General features: G+C 42.0%; 1 protein-coding gene across 1 annotated transcript in view; it reads left to right on the forward strand.

Moving 5' to 3' along the window:
* Positions 1-18,199, forward strand: part of LOC122792954 (integrin beta-2-like) — a 1,413,174-nt gene that overhangs the window by 1,108,526 nt on the left and 286,449 nt on the right. The gene's annotated exons all lie outside the window — the stretch shown is intronic.

The raw sequence follows: 18,199 nt of genomic DNA on the forward strand, positions 1-18,199 counted from the left end.
TTCTGGGCCCTTTTGGAGGTGAGAGGGGGGTGAAGTTTGCACTGAATCTATCTGCCAGGATGTTGGCAATATCAGTAGGTTCAGTATATTTTGTGCTATTTTGCACTAGTTCAGTGCATATCTGCGAGTTGCCACTTAGATGCTTAACATAGCTAAAGAAGGCCTTGTGGTTATCTTTTGAATCCTTGGCTATTTTTCTTTCGAAGTTAGCCTTGGATGATTTCATGAGGGACCTTAGTATCTTACTGATGCTAATCAGGGATGTCTTTCTTTCTTGGGATTTGCTTTTTTTCTGAACTAGTGTCCTCCTTCTATTGTATAGCCTGTTTATTGCAGGGGTCCACCAAATTGGTTTCCTTCTCTTAGAGGAGTGATTCTTGGTTTTGCTAGGGATGACATGATCCATGCATCCTTGTAGGTGCTCATAGAGTGCATTTGTAAAGGTTTCTGCATCTTGGGAAGCATTATCCTTTAGTGTGGGGGCTATGAAACTTACCACCTCTGTCTTAAGTAAGGTGAAGTTTGCTTTAGAAAAGTTTTTTACTGTGGTTTCCTTAGTTGGGCTGGTGGTGGGGTGTGGACATCCAGTGTGATTAGTTTATGGTCTGATCTAACCAGTGACGGGTTATCAGATCAGGACAAGTCTAGGAGCCAAAGCCTCGGTGCAGGGACTCAGGGGACCAAGTTGACTCCAAAGTTATTGGATCCATCTCTTCCTTTCAGAGCCTCAGCACTCAGTAGCTCAGCACCATTGTCAGATTCAGAGTTGGGGTGGTTTGGAGCAAAGGATATTCCTTCTATCTCTCCCTTAGATTGGAGGAATAGTTCTTTGGCTTAGACTGCAGCCTCAGCCTTTGATGCTTTTGAAAGGGTTCTTCTCAGGTCAAGAGAAGAGTTGTCTCTGACTCTTGGCTGTGTCCTAACCCTTGTCGGATACTGCTTCTGACTCTGCATGTCCAGATCGACTGAGACAGCCAGCCTCATTCAGCCTTGGGGGTACTAGTTCCCCATCTATTTCTGATCCTTCTCCAGAAGCCCAAATAAGACAAGGTTCTAGGAAACAGATGTGTAAGAGAAGACATTTGGACTCCTCTCCAGAGTTAGTCACAGAAGACAGAGACTTGGATGATAGGGAAATATCCACATGATCCTTTCTGGAAGATACCATCTTTGGTGACATTCTCGAGTTTATGAAACAGAGAGGTGGTTGGTCCACAGATGAACCCTCCCCTGAGGAGTCTGTGTTCCACATGGCTTTTGGGGCTGGCTGCTCTACCTCTTGAGTGGTGCTGCCAGTTGATGCCTTATGCCCTGGTGTCCTGGCGGACTTGGAAGGATCCTGATGTGGTGGAGCTAGTCCCTAAGAAACATATATCTAATAGATATAGATTATATCTTGGTCACCTCAAAGGACAGACACATTCAAACAAGGATCCCCCAGTAGATGACAAGGTTGTGGTCGCGGCCACAAAGAAGGAACTCTTGGAAGAGAGTACATCTCTCCACCCCCTAACAAGGAGTCAAGGGCATTGTACAGGTTTGAGAAATGAGATACGAGTCAGTGACCTTTGCACTTAGAGTGCTGAACCTACCTTTCCTGTATCACACATTTCCAGAGGGACTTAAGCAAGGAGCTTCCCCATCCCCTCTCAGGTAACCTACCATCGGACATCCAGAAAACAGTAGCATCCCATTTAACTTCCCTACAGTCGATGTCCAGCGCATTCATGCATCTGCTTTTGAATGACACTGATGGTACAGCCAGACCATTAGGCACTAGCGTAGCCATTCACCAACACACCTGAATGTGATTATCTGACTTTGCAGAAGACTTTAAGATGCCCTTCCTTAATGCCCCTTTTGCTGGTGCAACACTTTTTCAGACCAAAGCTTAAGAAGATGCTAATGAGGAGTGAGCAAGATGGAAAAGCCTGTCTGCCTTTGAAATCCACTTCTCCACCCTACAGAGAACCTTTTCTAAGAACAGAGGGGAGGGGGGATGTGCTTCAAAAAATCTCAGGGTTTTCACCAAGACACTCTTGTGGACAGACCCACCTGAGGTGGGTACTTCAATGGACATTGCCCAAGAGGCACAGGTGGGCCCCAAAATCAGGGATTTTGCAATCCTTTCACTGAGAAATCCTATCAGTGCTACTGAAAGGTTGCCCAACTTCTGCACTCTGGAGGCAGTTGGGGATACTTATCAGTGCATCCTCAAGCCTGACAAGCCATCACACAAGCCATATGGGAAAATGACCAGAGGCTACATTATGCCATTTCCTTTTTCTTCTCAGAAAAGGAGGAACATTCCCAACATACCACCCAGCCAAACAGAATACACAGCAGCAGAAATATCAAAGATGACGGGAAAAAAAGAGTAATTCATTGGGTTCCCCTGGACCAATTAGGATCCAGACACCATTACTGGTTCTTTTTAGTTTTGAAAAAACAGGGGACCATAGGGCCGATTTTTGACATAAGCCACTTAAATCAGTTTGTAAAACAGACAACATTATGGATGATCATGGGGCAGTCCATTGTACTTCTGTTGAGGAAGGACAATTAGATGTGTTCTATAGATCTCTAGGATGCCTACTATCACATGAAGATAGCAAGGCATTCCAGGAGATTTCTCCATTTCAATCTAGGAGCCATTCATTTCCAGTTCAGCTGTTCTCACCACAGCTCCATGGGTGTTCACCAAAGTCATGGCAATGGTGCTGCATATATCAAGCTGCTATAGTTCCGAGTGTTCCAATATCTAAATGATTGGCTCCTCACTGCTCCGGCCAGGAATCTTCTGTTCCAGAAACAGGACTTCCTGCTCTTACTTGTGCAGAAATTGGGAATTAGAGTCAATTACACAACGAGTTAACTGACACTTATACAAAAGATAGAGTTCATCAGATTCCACCTTAATACAGTTACTCAAATTGCCAAACTCCCAGAATCCAGAGTTTCATCCCTACATCATCATAAGGTGCAGGGTACGGCAGCGGGGGCACCATTTGTTCCCATGTATGCTAACTTGTTTATGGGACTGGTGGAAAATGAATATATCTATGTAACTGATTTTTGTAAAAAAAAAAAAAAAAAAGTAGTGAGATATTACAGATACATAGATGATTTAATAGTTATAGTTAAAGGGGGACAAGTGTTGGTAGCTAATTTTGTAGATAATTTACAGTTAAACAGGTTTAATTTAGAATGTGAAGAGTGGGAAGAAAGGTACCATGCTTGGATGTTTTGCTTGATGGTACTGTTGATGGGAAAATAAGGATGGTAGCACATAGAAATTTTGAGGATGGCACCCCATATTAATATGGGTTGAGTTGCCATCCACTACATACTATAAAAGCTTTGCTGTATAGTGAGCGCCTAAGGTTACATAGATTGTGCAATATGAAAATGGATTTTTGGAAAATATTACATATTACTGTGGATATGTTTTCCAAGAAGGGGTATGATATGACACTGAAAAACTGTGTAGAAATTTTAGAACAGAAAGGGTGGTAAGTGACTTGGATATGCATTCATATAAGAAACAAATAGGAACAGCGAATAATCAAAGAAAACAGATATATTTTGTTACTACATATAATTTACTGAGTAGACAAATAGTGGATTTATTAGGATTTTACAGTGAGGTTTGGCGAGTTTAAAGGATTTTGCTGATGTATTATGTAAAACTCCATGTATCTCATATAAAAGATATGGTGGTGCATGATAGGTATGCACCCCCCCCCCCCCCCCCAGATAATGTATCTAACACTATCATGCTAGTAGGGACAAAACCCCATGGAAGGTGTTCTAGTTGTAAATTTGTAGTGAACTGTTTTGGTAAAATCAATGAAGAGAAATTGGTAATGAAATATAAATATAACTGTGATACAGAAGGGATAATTTATGCACTAAAATGTCCCTGCAACAAATTTTATATAGGCAAGAGTAAAAGTGCGTACTAAAGAAGACTTCAAGAACACAATAAGACATATTAAAAGGGGATGGGTTGAGAGCCCTGTTGCAATACACTTTAAATACATCATGGTAGTGAAGTCGGTGGGGGGGGGGGTTTGCAGGGCATGGTGTTAGAACAAATACACGTTAGTCAGTATGGTAATGTGAACATAAAAGCTAGACTTTTGTATAGAGTGTCAATTTTTATACTGAAATATGGCACTTTAATTTCCTATGGACTGAATACAGAGTGCAAACTGGAAATTTCTGATTTAATAAGGTGGATTTTTTAAATGATTTAATTAGTGTTAATTGAATAATGATGGTGAGATTTAGTATACATATGGTGCAGTTTTTATGTACTGTTTTACTCCTTGAAGGCTGTGAGCCAAAGAGCTAGAGATTTTACTGGAATAAATCTTGGATATCTGGCCTGGTGGTTTCTGTTTTATTCTAGTCTGCTTGCTGCTGCTGTTTTTGCAGCTGTTATAGTTCTTTAGTATCCCTCTCTTCTCACAAAACTTATTCTCCAGCTTTAAGGGTTAAGGGCTTCAATGATACACTTAGTTCCCCTAGCCAGGTACTGCTTGACAGTTCATCAGTGGTCTCTACCAGTACATTGGTCTCAACTATTACATCCTCTATGTACTCAAATTCATATAATACTCATTTGCAAAAATCACATCATGTGGTGGCTGACCTCCTTGGGAGTCATGGAGGTTCATAGGTTCATACTAGGCTATCTGCCCTAGGGCATTTATAACCTAGCCAGAATGTGTTTGGCTTTCGCCACCCATTTTAAATTAATTTTGCTATGCCCTTTTTCGAGGTTAGTATACTGTGCCTCTGTCTAACAGTGACACAGAAGTGATAGCCGGGGTAAACCTACGATCTCCCATCCACTCATCAAGATTCCTCTTGAAGAGAGTCAGTGTGGGACTCTGCCTAACCTGGACTGGGATTTTATTCCAGAGTGAAGGGAGCCTCTGGGTTATGAATCTGTCCCTCCAGCATGTCCTATTTATTTCAGTGCTGAGGTTCAAGTCTCTTGAGCGTGTAGCTCGATGGGATTTGGATTTTCTGAGGTGCAGCATGTCCATTAATTCCGGGTTGGACATGGCTTTATATGTCAGGCACAGATCGCCTCTGAGCAGGCGGTATGCCACTGAGTAGAGCTGGAGTTTCTTTAACCGGGCAGCATATGGCATCTGTTTGAGCCCTTTGATCCTCTTGGTGAGGTACTTTTGGGGTCTTTCCAGTTGTTGCAGGTGTCTGGTAAGGTACATCCCAAAAGGGGCATTGTACTCAATTATGGGCCTGATGAGGGATGAGTAAAGAGGCACGATGACCTCCCCTGATCTAGATGTGAATCCCTTCATGATTAGGTGGGCTATATAAAATGTTTTTCTAACCACTTTGGCCACGTGGTTGTCAAATGAGAGATTGCTATCAACTTGGGTCCCCAGGTCCCTAATGACTTCTTCTGTACTTAATGGATTACCACCTATGTGGTAATTTGTGGGCACTTTGTTTTTGCCAAAGGGGATGACTATACACTTTTTGGTGTTTAGTTTGAGGCCATGGCTCTGGCACCAGTTGTCTGTTTCTATGAGGCCCTTTTGGAGGATGCTTGTGTCGGCTGGAGAGTCGATTATGGCGCCCAGTTTGCAGTCATCTGCGAACTTGGTCAGCCACAGTCCTTCTGTGTTGGCCTGTACTGCCGAGAAATATATACCGAACAAGAGAGGTCCCAGGACTGAGCCTTGTGGGACGCCACTTGCAACTGGTTTGGAGTCTGACATGGCTCCAGCAATTCTAACCATGTGGGTTCTGTCCTTGAGCCAGTTTGCAACCCATCTAGTGACATAGGGGTTTATATTTAAGATGGTGAGCTTATCTATAACGCCCGAGTGGGGTATTGTATCGAAGGCTTTTGCAAGGTCCAGGTAGGCTGTGTGAACCACCTTCCCCTCGTCAATGGCCTTGGTGACTGTTTCAAAGAAATCGACCAGGTTTAAGAGGCAGGATCTGCCCTTAACAAAGCCAAACTGGGTAGGATCCAGTGTCTGTAGGTCCCCAATATCTTTATTTATGAGGTCCATGATGATCCTTTCCATAGCTTTGCAGACCAAGCTAGTTAGGCTTATGGGACAATAGTTTCCAGGATCTGTTGAGGCACCACCTTTGTGGAGAGGGACCACTGTTGCTGTACGCCACTCTTTGGGTATATATCCTGTATTAAGGCTGAGATTGAACAGTAGTTTTGTGTTTGGGTTTAGCTCTTCTTGGAGTTCATGTAGGACGCAGCCCGGGACACCATCTGGTCCCATTGATGCTGTGTTTTTTGCTTTGGAGAGGGGGGCTCTTATCTGAGCATCTGAGATGTCAGGGGGGGCAGCACTCTGTTGGGATAGATATTTGCCCTTTTGGTGGAGAGGGGGGGGGGGGAGAAGTTTGCACTGAACCTGTCAGCTAGGATGTTGGCAATGTCTGTGGGTTTGGTGTATTTTTTGTCATTTTGGACTAATTCTGAACATATCTGGGAATTCCCACCCAGGTTCCTAACATAACTAAAGAAAGCCTTGTGATTATCCTTAGTGTCCTGTGCAATTTTTCTCTCGAAGCTAGCCTTAGACGATTTTATGAGTGCCCGTAGTTTTTTGCTAATACTGATCAGAGATGCCTTTCCTTTTTGGGATTTTGCTCTATCATGTAGTAGCTTCCTCCTCCTATTGTATAGTTTGTTTATGGCTGGGGTCCACCAGACAGGACGTCTGCCTTTGGAGGATTGGGTCTTGGTTTTATTTGGAATTGCATGATCCATGCATTCCTGAAGGTGTTCATAGAATGCGTTTATAAAGGATTCTGCGGTCTGGGCCGTATTTTCCACAGGCCCGGGGGCTTTGAAGGATTCCACCTCGGTTTTGAGGCATGTGAAATTTGCTTTAGAGAAGTTTTTCACTGTGGTTTTCTGGGCAGGGGGTGGGATCGGGATGTGAATATCCAGTGAGATTAGTTTATGGTCTGATCTTACCAGTGAGGGATACACTTCTGCATAGTGTCCCCATGTTGGTGATGATCAGGTCCAGTATGTTTTCCCCTCTTGTGGGAGTGGTAACAAGTTGTTCCATAGCATTTGAGTTTATAAATTCTAGGAACCTTTGGGCTAGGGTGTTGGAGCTAGAGTAATGCTCCCAGTCTATGTTTGGGTAGTTGAAGTCGCCCAATATAATGGTGTTTGGAGAGACCTTCATATTTTCCAGTATTCTCAGGAAGGCCGAGTGGGGTTCCTGTGTTTGGGAGGGTGGTCTGTAGCAGGCTATAAACTGGAAGGCAGTTTTACCCATTGTTAGTTGCACATGGATAGTCTCTGATGCTTCGTGCTGTGCCACCAACCTGGAGGTGTGGGTATCTTTGATGAATATTGATACTCCCCCTCCTTTTGTGGTTCGGTCCAAGTTTTGAGGCCGAAAAGCATGGTATGAGGTATAACCTGGTAGTGTTGGGGTGCTCTCGGCAGCCTTGAACCAGGTTTCTGTTACTGCACAGATATCGATGTTCTCCATGATGAGGAGAGTTTCGAGTGCGTGCATCTTGAGGTTTAGACTTCTGGCGTTGAGTAGCATTACTCTTAGTTTCTTATCCCTTGTGATACCTATGGAGGTGGGTTTGTCTTTTGAGCCTTGCCTAAAAAAGGCACTATAGGGGTAGCAAGAGCCTTTGCCAATATCCGAAAGCCCAGGGGTGACAGGTGCAAGCCGTCCCTAGCGAAGCATCATGGCTTGTCGAGCATGTCATCCCAGGCTGACAGGCATTGGATCCCCTTTGAATGACACCAATACTTAAGCCAATTGCTGAAATTGATCATCTTGTCTTCATATTGTGGCATCATTCTTGGTGAGGGTAAGATGCTACTCAAGGTCAGGGTCATACCGGCCTGGGCTACATGCTCAGAGAGCTCCTCTATGTCTCTTTTCATGTAGTCCAGGGAGGTACATCTCAGGTCATTCACACCAGCATGGACAATGACTGAGTCATATTTGTACTTGCCTTGGAGTGACCTGAGTGCTTGTGTTATGTGGCGGATCCTAGCGCCCGACAGGCAGCTCACCGTGACCTTCTCCTTGTTCATCCTGGTGAGCGGGACGTCAGTGTGCCTGACGATAGAGTCACCTATTACAAGTGTATCAGATGTGTTGTTTAGCCTTAAGGGCTGTGACTGTTCGGCACACTGGCTTTGTGAGCTATGTGTTGCACGTGTTTTGTTTTGGGATAGCGGTTGCTTGGTGTCTGCTTTGGAGGTCTCTGCTGCTTAGGCAGATTTTTATTTAGAGCCTGCCAGTATGTTTTTGTGTGTTTATGTGTTTGGTTTGCTGTCGTGGTAGGTCTATGTGAGACTGGAATTGTAGTGAGTGTGGTTTCCTTCTCCTCCTGACTGGTTACGCCAGTACTGAGTTGAGAGAGCTTAGCCTCCAGTTTGGCTATATGGTTGCATCTCTCACATGTGTTGGAATTTGTTGGGAGGAGGAGAGGGTTGTCTGTGTACATGAGGCACTTGTAACATTGCCTCAAGATTCCCAGATTCACCAGCTGGACCGGAGAGGAGATTGACAACTGACCTTTGGACATGCTAGAATAGTATTGGGAATTCCTTTATAATTGAAAAAAAGGGCCAATGGGGAAAAGGTACAAGGGGAGTTTGTGAGGGTGTAGTGCTTTTAATTTTTTAGTGCTGACTTATATAATTGCTTTAGTGAGCAAGTGCCAGGTAACTTAAATGCAATGTGTTACAGGTAACTTAAATGCAAAAACGACAAACAGTAACTTTCTTTCAAGTGAAACAAGGAAATAAGTACAGTAAGCAATGCAGATATCACTAGGGATCCACAGAAGTGCTAAAAGGCCGCGTTTTAGGTGGAATTAGCATTTCAGGGAAATAAACAAACAACAAGCATACAAATAAAGCTAGGTTCAGCAGGCCTGGATCTAGTCTATGCTACAGCAAACAAGGTGCACCAATTTCGGTAAGAAACAGTTAGAATATGCAGGCACTATAAGCCTTTAACCAGAAATTCCCAGCTCAGAAGGGCAGAGTCCAGCATCTCCTCCCACAAGAGTGCAGACCGCGATCCTTCTTAATGTAAAATAACTGGCCTGAAGCCCAAGTGCTTAAACCAGAACTAATACACTTTTAGAATAACAGACACTGAGCCCTCAATCAGCAGTTCCCAACTTAGAAGGATGTAAGCTACCTGTCCTGCCACCACAGTGCAGGCCACAAACCTTCCTAATGTAAAACAACTGGTCTGAAGCCCAAGTGCTTAATCCAAAAGACTTAGAAATGATAGCTACACTTTAATCAAGTTAGTACCAAGCAGTAATAAATACAACTGAATACTTTAAAGAATGCCTGGATTAGTGCTCAAGTTATACAAACAAAGCTAGATTCAGCAGGCCTGGATCTAGTCTATGCTACAGCAAACAAGGTGTACCAATTTCAGTAAGAAGCAGTTCAAATATGCAGGCACTATAAGCCTTTAACCAGAAATTCCCAGCTCAGAAGGACAGAGTCCAGCCTCTCCTCCCACAAGAGTGCAGAACACGAACCCTCTTAATGTAAAATAACTGGCTTCATGCCCAAGTGCTTAAACCAGAATTAATACACTTTTAGAATAACAGACACTGAGCCCTCAATCAGCAGTTCCCAACTTAGAAGGATGTAAGCTACCTGTTCTGCCACTACAGTGCAGACCACAAACCTTCTTAATGTAAAACTGGTCTGAAGCCCAGGTGCTTAAACTAAAAGGCTTAGAATGAGTTACACCAAGCAGTAATAAATACAACTGAGTACTTTTAAGATGACGCAAAAGCAAAATAAAGTAGGAAAAAACACAAATACAGTAAAAGCAGATAATTTTTTTTTTTTTGTTTGTTTTTTAAGTGGAAAGAGAGAAAGGAGTAGCAGAAACTAAGCTGATTGGCCTTCTCAAATGCTCTCCCTGTACTGGGTAGAATGCGGTAATGACACTAGACTGGGAGGAGGGTCCCAGATCAAATTTACACTAGGGGCGGGCAACTGCAAAGCCACCAACTATAAAAACACTATACCAACAGGGAGGGAGGGTAGGAAACAAACTGCAGAAATGTTACTCACAGCTGAAAAGCAGCAGTGAGCCTTTAAATGAAAGTTTTAAACAGCTAAAGGAGCCTCTAGAAAAAAGAGTTTAACTGCAACAAGTTATCATAAACAAACAACCCAACAGATGCTTAATAAAAGTGGACAATTTCCAGTTAATACCTCACACACTGTGAAACTAGCTAGAAAAATACACAGTACACAAAGTGCTATAAATAACAAAGAAATAAAGAACAAAATAAACAAAAAACAGGATACTTAATGTTATATATTATAGCTCGAGTTTGCTGAGTGTCCTTCCTTCGATTAGCTCAGTGTAAAATGGCAGAACACTCACAACTGAGCTTCTTAGGTAACAGAAAGTTGAAACCTGAGACAGCTTTTAAGAAAGAAATCTCAAAAGAACCAATGAGGTGCTTAGTCTAAGCTGTAGTCCAGGAGACCTCAGTCAGTCAATGACCTCAAACAATTCTCTCTCACTGAAATGCCTGGTGGCTTTGGCTAAAACAAGATATCCCTGAATTATGTGCTCAGACACACAGCCTCCACAAACACTAGGCCCAAATACAAGCCTGAATATGGAAATGCTACAAATATCCCCACTACTTAGAACAAACTGCAGAAATGTTACTCACAGCTGCAAAGCAGCAGTGAGCCTTTAAATGAAAGTTTTAAACAGCTAAAGGAGCCTCTAGAAAAAAGAGTTTAACTGCAACAAGTTATCATAAACAAACAACCCAACAGATGCTTAATAAAAGTGGACAATTTCCAGTTAATACCTCACACACTGTGAAACTAGCTAGAAAAATACACAGTACACAAAGTGCTATAAATAACAAAGAAATAAAGAACAAAATAAACAAAAAACAGGATACTTAATGTTATATATTATAGCTCCGAGTTTGCTGTGTGTCCTTCCTTCGATTAGCTCAGTATCTCCTCCTTTGGGCACAGTAAACATGGATGTTTCCCTCTTAGTGTGGTGGGCATTTGAAAGGGAAGATGGTCTAAGGTTCCTGGTCACAGACAGAGGCCAGTCTTCATGTCAAAGTCTTGGAGATTAGAGCAGTTTTCCTAGCATTGCAGGCTTTTCAGAACTTTCTCCTTGAGGATGTGATTTCCATACAGACAGAAAACATGGTAGTAGTCTGGTATATCAACAAGCAAAGGGTACTCATTCATACCCACTTTGCTGAGAGGTCATGCAAGTGTGGCAATGGGTGATGTCTTCCACCACTTTCTCACAGCAATGCAAATCCCAGGGACTTCCAATGTTACAGCAGACAAGCTAAGCAGGTCCATTGTTCGGCATCAAAAGTGGTCCCTCAGTCAGGCAGTGGTTTCTCAAATCTTCAGCTACAGGGGCCAATCTTGCTGTTATTTATTTATTTATTTATTTTTTGCTTCATATCTAAACCACAAGTGCAGCAGTTATTTGACCCTAATCCTTCCATAGGTTCAGTCACAACTGGCCCTTGGGTCTTTTCTATGCTTTTCCTCCATACCATTGATAACAAAATTTATTCAGAAAGCCAGAAGGTGCAAGGCCAGAGTAATCCTTATTGCTCTCTTCCTCTGGCCCCTTCTACAACATCTGCTTGAACATTGGATTGCCATCCAGAACTCCTGAGTCACCTTTCCAGACAGCTTCTCCTGGCTCTAAAGATGTTTAAGCTAACTGCAAGGTTCCTCCAAGTGTAACAGTTGCCAGAGATGCCTGGTTGTCCTCATTGGTAGTTCACATTTTATTGGCCTCATAAAAGGAAAACCTGGGAAAGTTTATCTAAGCAAATGGAAAAGATTTTTTATTTGGGCTTCCTCCAAAAGGAACAGATCCATTTTCAGCACCTGTTACTTCCATCCTAGACTTCCCATCAGATCTGCTCCAAAAAGGCTCAAGTTTCTCAACAAAGTCCAGTTAGCTGCTATTTTCAATTTCCATACTGGACACAATCAAACTTCCAAAACTTCACTTAAGATTTCAAAGGTCTTTTTAAAGGGAACCTTCTTGTTGAGGCCCCCTATAAGTGATCCAGTTCCCCCAAGGGACATAGCTATCATTCTATAGGCCTTAAGAAAGACTCCTTTTGAACCAGCAGACACAGTGGATCTAAAATTCCTGTCTTGGAAAACTTTTTCTGGTGGCAGTTACTTCTGTGAAAAGGATTTCAGAACTGCAAGCACTGTCCTGTAAACCTCCTTATATTATTTTCCATGAGCACAGAGTGTCTTTGGGAACCAATCCAACCATAGACATTCGGAAATCTGCTCAACATTTTGTTCCCTTTTCCAAAGTTAAATTGGGCCACAGTGTATCTAAGGTCACACTGTCTAGATCATTTTCTGGTTGTATAATCTTTGTTTGTGGCAAGCCAGGACTGGCCTCACACAAGTAACTGGAAGCTCATTAAGCAAGGCCGGTACGTCTTCTACTGCTTTTATGCAGAGTTCCTCTTGACGAAATTTGTACTGCAGCAAATTGGGCAACTGTTTACACCTTTGTGTCTCACTACAAACTGGGTGTATAGTCCATTACATCTTTTGGCTCCACCATTCTCTGGAATATCCTTCCCTAATGCATCCCAGGTATTTGGCAGCTTTGTCCTAAAGGTTGATTCAGACGAAAAAAGACATTGGATATGAAAGTTATGTACTCACTTTAATGATAGATCTATGTGGTCTTGTTTTCATGTAATTAAACATTCATCTGTCCATCTCCCTTCTAAAATTGTCAACTGGTGCTTCTCTATGATTGGATGAGAGAACCACTCTTGTCAGTCCTGGAAGATGAAGCAGGAAAGGTTTCCCCTGTTGTGTCAGAATGCTGTGCCCATACCTAGGGAAGCAGCAGGTACCATTAGTAACACAGGTGGCCTCATTTTTCCTGTCAAAAAGAAAGAGAAAAACAAGCATGTACATATTCCTCCTTCTCACATTTCTTTGGATAGGAGGTTTACTGGGACTGGCTCAGGGTTTGATTCAGGCTATTTATCCTTCTTGTAGAGTAGTTTCTGGTAAAAGAAAGAGGAATGCCTCCTTTCCTGAACAGATTCAAGATTCTGAATCTGAACATGAAGATGCAGGGACAGATTCAGGGTTTTGTCCTCAGATTTCTGATTCAGACTAGAAGAGCTCACTCTTTGATTCTCCCCTGTGGGGGTTTCTCTTTCTCTAAGACTATTGCTCGAACGTCCCTGTGTTTTCAGTGGGAGAGCACTGAGGTTTCTCAGTCCCTCATAAAATACTATGAGTTGTTACAGAAGGATTTTCCAGAACCTACACCCATTCCTCCTGTCCTGTCTGCTTTAGAGGATATGTGTCTTTACTGCCTGCAATTTTCCTGATGGTCAGCCAGCTGTCCATAAAAAGGCAGATAGGATGTGTAAAGATTCTGAGTCTTTTATATTTTTATACACTATTCCCAAATCTGACCGAGCAGCTACAGCTTTAGTTAACTCCTCTGCTGATAAGCACTTAGTTAATTTCAATCCTACTCTTTCTAATAAGGATGAGGAAATTATTGATGCATATGGGGGAGGTATATATTTTTGCAGCTTTGAATTTTAAATTGTCAGGCTCATATGTTAAAGATTATTCTGGCATATTATGAAAGTATGAGGAATGTTTTATCTACAATTTCTTCTTGTGAAGAAAAATCTGATTTAAATAACTTAGTTTCTTCTATTGCACAGGTCATTTCTCATTGTTTGCAGGGAGTATATGACTGTCAATACTTCTTCCAGGACTATGGCCACTGGTACTGTTTTGAGGAGCTTTGCATGGCTGCATTCTCAGAGCCTTTCAGATGATGTTAAAAATGAGATTTTAAATTCTCCCTTGGTTAGACATTTAGTGTTTGGCCCCTCCACTGCAGATGAGATCAATCAGTGTGATGAAAGGGTAAAGCTGATCCAGGGAATCTCTAAGATTTTTAGCCTTCCTTTTCCAAATTGTCCAAGGGAATTTCTTTCTCCTCATCCACTTTCGGCAAAAAATAGAATATACAGTCTCAACAGAATTCAGGTAAACAGACATTTAAGAAGAAGTGGCAAGGAGGTTCCAAAAAGAAGTCTCAGACTTCCCAAAACCAAGGACAGTCCAACAAGTCTGAATGCCTATTCAGGAGACTTTGTGACCCCCTTCCACCCTGGCCCTTTTTCCCTTCCAGAAAGTCTGAATTTCCATTTTTCTCTTTGGCAACAGATTGCTTCAGATAAATGGGTTCTAAAAATCATTCATCAGGGTTACAGATGCAGTGGTAGGAAATTCCTCCTTTCCATGGTGCCAGAAAAATATGTATTAGTGTATGTATTAGTAATATGCTTAGTGCATTTAAGGCTTGAAAATGGTTAACATGTTTATTCTATTTCACACCGCATAAAATCTGTACAAATTGCAGAAGCTTTCTAACCTTGTATTGTCATGAAATATGCGCAGCTATAATCTTTGCTTATGCTTTGGAAATTTACAGGGAAGCAGATAATTTCTGCTTGTGTCAGGAAAATAATGAATAGATGTATCACTTGTATTAATGTTATGAGACTTAGACAAGGAGTTCCACTTGTGCTGTGAGAAAATACACAGCTGCAGAAGCTACAGATAATAAGAACAAAGACTGCTTGAAAATATGAACTGCAATCAGCATTTGCTTATGCCTAAGCTAGAAAAGTACCTTGAAATGTAACACATGTATTAGAACTACACAATAGAAGCTTGTAATGGGCTAGAGCCCACCAAGGCCAGGTTGTTTTTCTCAAAATGTTTTTCATAAATCCAGTCATGTCAGCAGAAAATCTGAGTAACATCTGCTGTAGAACAATACTGAAAGTTGTGTTTGATTACATCAGCCATAGAAGGCAATGTCTTGTAGAACAGTATAAGAATAGCAGTTATGCAAAATCCTGTATTTGCATGCTTTTGTCTCCTTGCAGCAAGTTATTAAATGTGCCTTATCTGAACCTTACGTGTATTGGTCTTTGAAGATTTTCCTTTGACAGACTGGTCCTTCGGACCAGAAACCCTCACTTCACCTCGGATCAGACAGGCCAGGTGGCTTGAAACCGTACGGGGAAGAAACCACATCGGTTCTTCTTATTTGAAAAGCCCTCCGACTGAATTGTCGTACAAAAGAGGCCAGCCACTTTCTGATCTGCGACTGAAGGACGGGTTTTTCACGAACCAGGTGATCAATCACGAAGGCTCAGGTAAGGTGAATCTACCTTTTTTCTGTTTTAGATCAGGGACTAGATATGTATTGTTTTTGTCAGGACTGTATTTTTACAAGTCAGGGACAGAAAAGATTACTGTCTTGTCATAGATCAGGGAAACAGAAGAGGTAGGCAGTCACTATGAAAAGACTATAACAAAATCCGTGGTACCATGTTAAAAATAAGGAGTTATACAACGATTAAAAAGGGTAGAACAAAATGGATAATAATTGCACAAAAAGACCCCAAAATCCGCCGTTAACCGAAGATGCAAAATAAGTCACAGCGTGCTGATAATATTAAATACTACTCAAAGTGGGTTAATAAGTATGAATTTGACGGTAAATTAGAAAAATCCTCGCTTATCAAACTTGTCAAACAGCTTAAAACCGATTCCAAAGGTCGGGTAAAAAAGCAGCGCCAATTAGGAATTCCTCAGGCACACAGGAGGATTGAGGAAGTAAACCGTAGGGAACAAAAGAACAATAATTCAAAAGCAATGTTTTTAGATAAGGAGGAGAATAATTTAGTAATAGCATCGGCCCCCTCTGCCCCCCTTACCAGAATATGAAGTAAGTGAACAAGTTAGTCCACCCCCGCGATATCCTGCTGCCACTGTAAACAGAGACACTACAAAAGCAAAACAGTTTATTAGAGATCCCATCAAGACCAGGTCTCAAACACGGGCAGGTAACTCAAAAGGGGACATTGAATTATGTCAAATGGGTAGGAATTCACGATCTATGAGTGAAGAAGAAATATGCCCACTCATAGAAGTACCTAATCCTCAGGCAGGGCAAGAATGTCAGGACCCAACTATTCTAGTGTATAGACCGTGGACTCCGGAAGACATCCGGAAAGCCACTGAGGGAATTCCCCATCCAAAAGTTAATTTTAGAAAGTACTTAGAAGATTTACAAGGAATGAGGCTAAGTTATAATTTAAACGGAGAAGAGGTAGAAAAGTAGTCAGACAAATTATGGAACCAGATTGGCACATGATTAGTGGCAACTGGAATCCCCGTGACGCTGCACACAACTAGACAACAGAGTAAAAGGTCTTACAGACCGCATCTCTGAGAAATGGAAGCCTAGGGCAGACTGGACTTGCATTAATCAATGCATCCAACAAGAAGGTGAAACTATTGACAGATATTATGCCAGACTGTTAGAATGTTTTAATAACCATTGTGGAATGCAGGTTCCTGAAGATCAGACACAAGATTCCCCATATGAGCAGCAGTTAAAGAATACATATTTGAAAGGCAGCATTGCACCCATAAGCAGTTTTATTACAAAGCACATGGTAGATCATCGTACAAGCAGGTTACAGTCATTACTTGAATATGCTAGGCATGCCGAAAGGCATTTTAATAGCAAAAAGAAAAAGAAAGCCCAAGTATTTTCTGCAGAAGATGGAGCAGAAGTCTATGTAGTACAGTCTGGGGAAAAGGGCAAGAGAAATGCCCAGGGAAACAAACAATCTGATCAGCGATCAGAGGACTTTGAAGGGCGAAAGAAAAGGGGTGAATGTTTTAAATGCGGTAAAAAGGGACACTTGGCAAGGGATTGCAAGAAAAACAAGAAGGCAACCACGGAAGACAAGGAGGGTGAGGACTGACTATATGATAGTCAAGAATCACTAGAAGGGGATAGCAGAGAAAGGGCAAATGAGAATGTGATAGAAGGAGTAGAGGATGTGACAGAAGAAATAGAGGAAGTGCAGGAAATTACAGATAGTGAAGAAAATGAAATATTGGATTTAGCTTTATTGAGCTTAGAGCTCTATATAGCAGACACAAAACCAGAAGTTACACTCCTGGTAGAAGGGAGGGAGGTCAAATTCTTGTGTGACTCAGGGGCATCACGGACCCTTATACATCCCTCCAAACTGCCAGAGAATTCAGAGTCACCTGATTACATACTAGTGAAAGCAGCTAATGGACAGCTGTATCTCCTATAATATTGCAATAACTGATCCTGTTTCACGATTGACCCAGAAAAGCAAAATTGTTGTTTCCACAAAATGCCCAGTAAACCTCTTGGGCAGAGACCTTATGCAGCTATTTGGTATAGCAGTAGTTCCGACTATGCAGGGTATGGAAGCACAGCGACAAATTGATACCTTTGCAGTGCAATCGGAGGGTGAAATGTTCTATTGGTACAGCCAGGACTTGGTTACATCTGGTCCAGGGGCAGTGACCGAAGAGTTGATGAACGTAGCCATCAGCAAGTTCCCCTCCCTTGACATTGATAAACAACATTTGTTGCACTGTACACTGTATTATTGTAACACACCAGGACCTGATGAGGAATATGAGCAAGAATTGTTTAGAAATCGTGCAGATTGATATTACGTAATCTGTACTGGGACATGGAAGGGAACAGTATAGCCAGCTGTTCATTGCCCCAGGAGTTCTTTGCACTCTATAAATCTAATCGATTACCACATGTTAGCTTAACTAAGGACAAGAATGTGAAATGGGTAGACTTAGGAGAAAAAGTCACGAGATGGGAAAAGCAGACAGAGTTAGAACTGTCAGAACAGGGAATACAAATGCAGAAGTTGAATTGGATAACTCAGACCCACCTAGCCGTGCACTTGCAGTCTGGCAAGGACAGCTGATTAGCACTCCTATTAAAGGAGGAAGAGAATGCCTTACAGAATATACCAGAAACTCTTTGGTCAACAGGAAAGTCAGATGTAGGACTTATTCATACAGCGGGACCAGTTACTATCACGCCAAAGTCAGCATTTAGACCACAGAAAAGACAGTATCCCTTAAGAAAAGATGCAGAGGTAGGAATCAAACCTATTATAGCAGCTTTAATTAAGGAAGGGGTTCTGGTGGAATCTCCTGATTCACCATGTAACACACCCTTATTTCCTGTTAAAGTGA

This window comes from Protopterus annectens, chromosome 2.part0 (genome assembly GCF_019279795.1).
Source record: "Protopterus annectens isolate FY-2018-M chromosome 2.part0, PAN1.0, whole genome shotgun sequence".
NCBI lineage: Eukaryota > Metazoa > Chordata > Ceratodontiformes > Protopteridae > Protopterus > Protopterus annectens.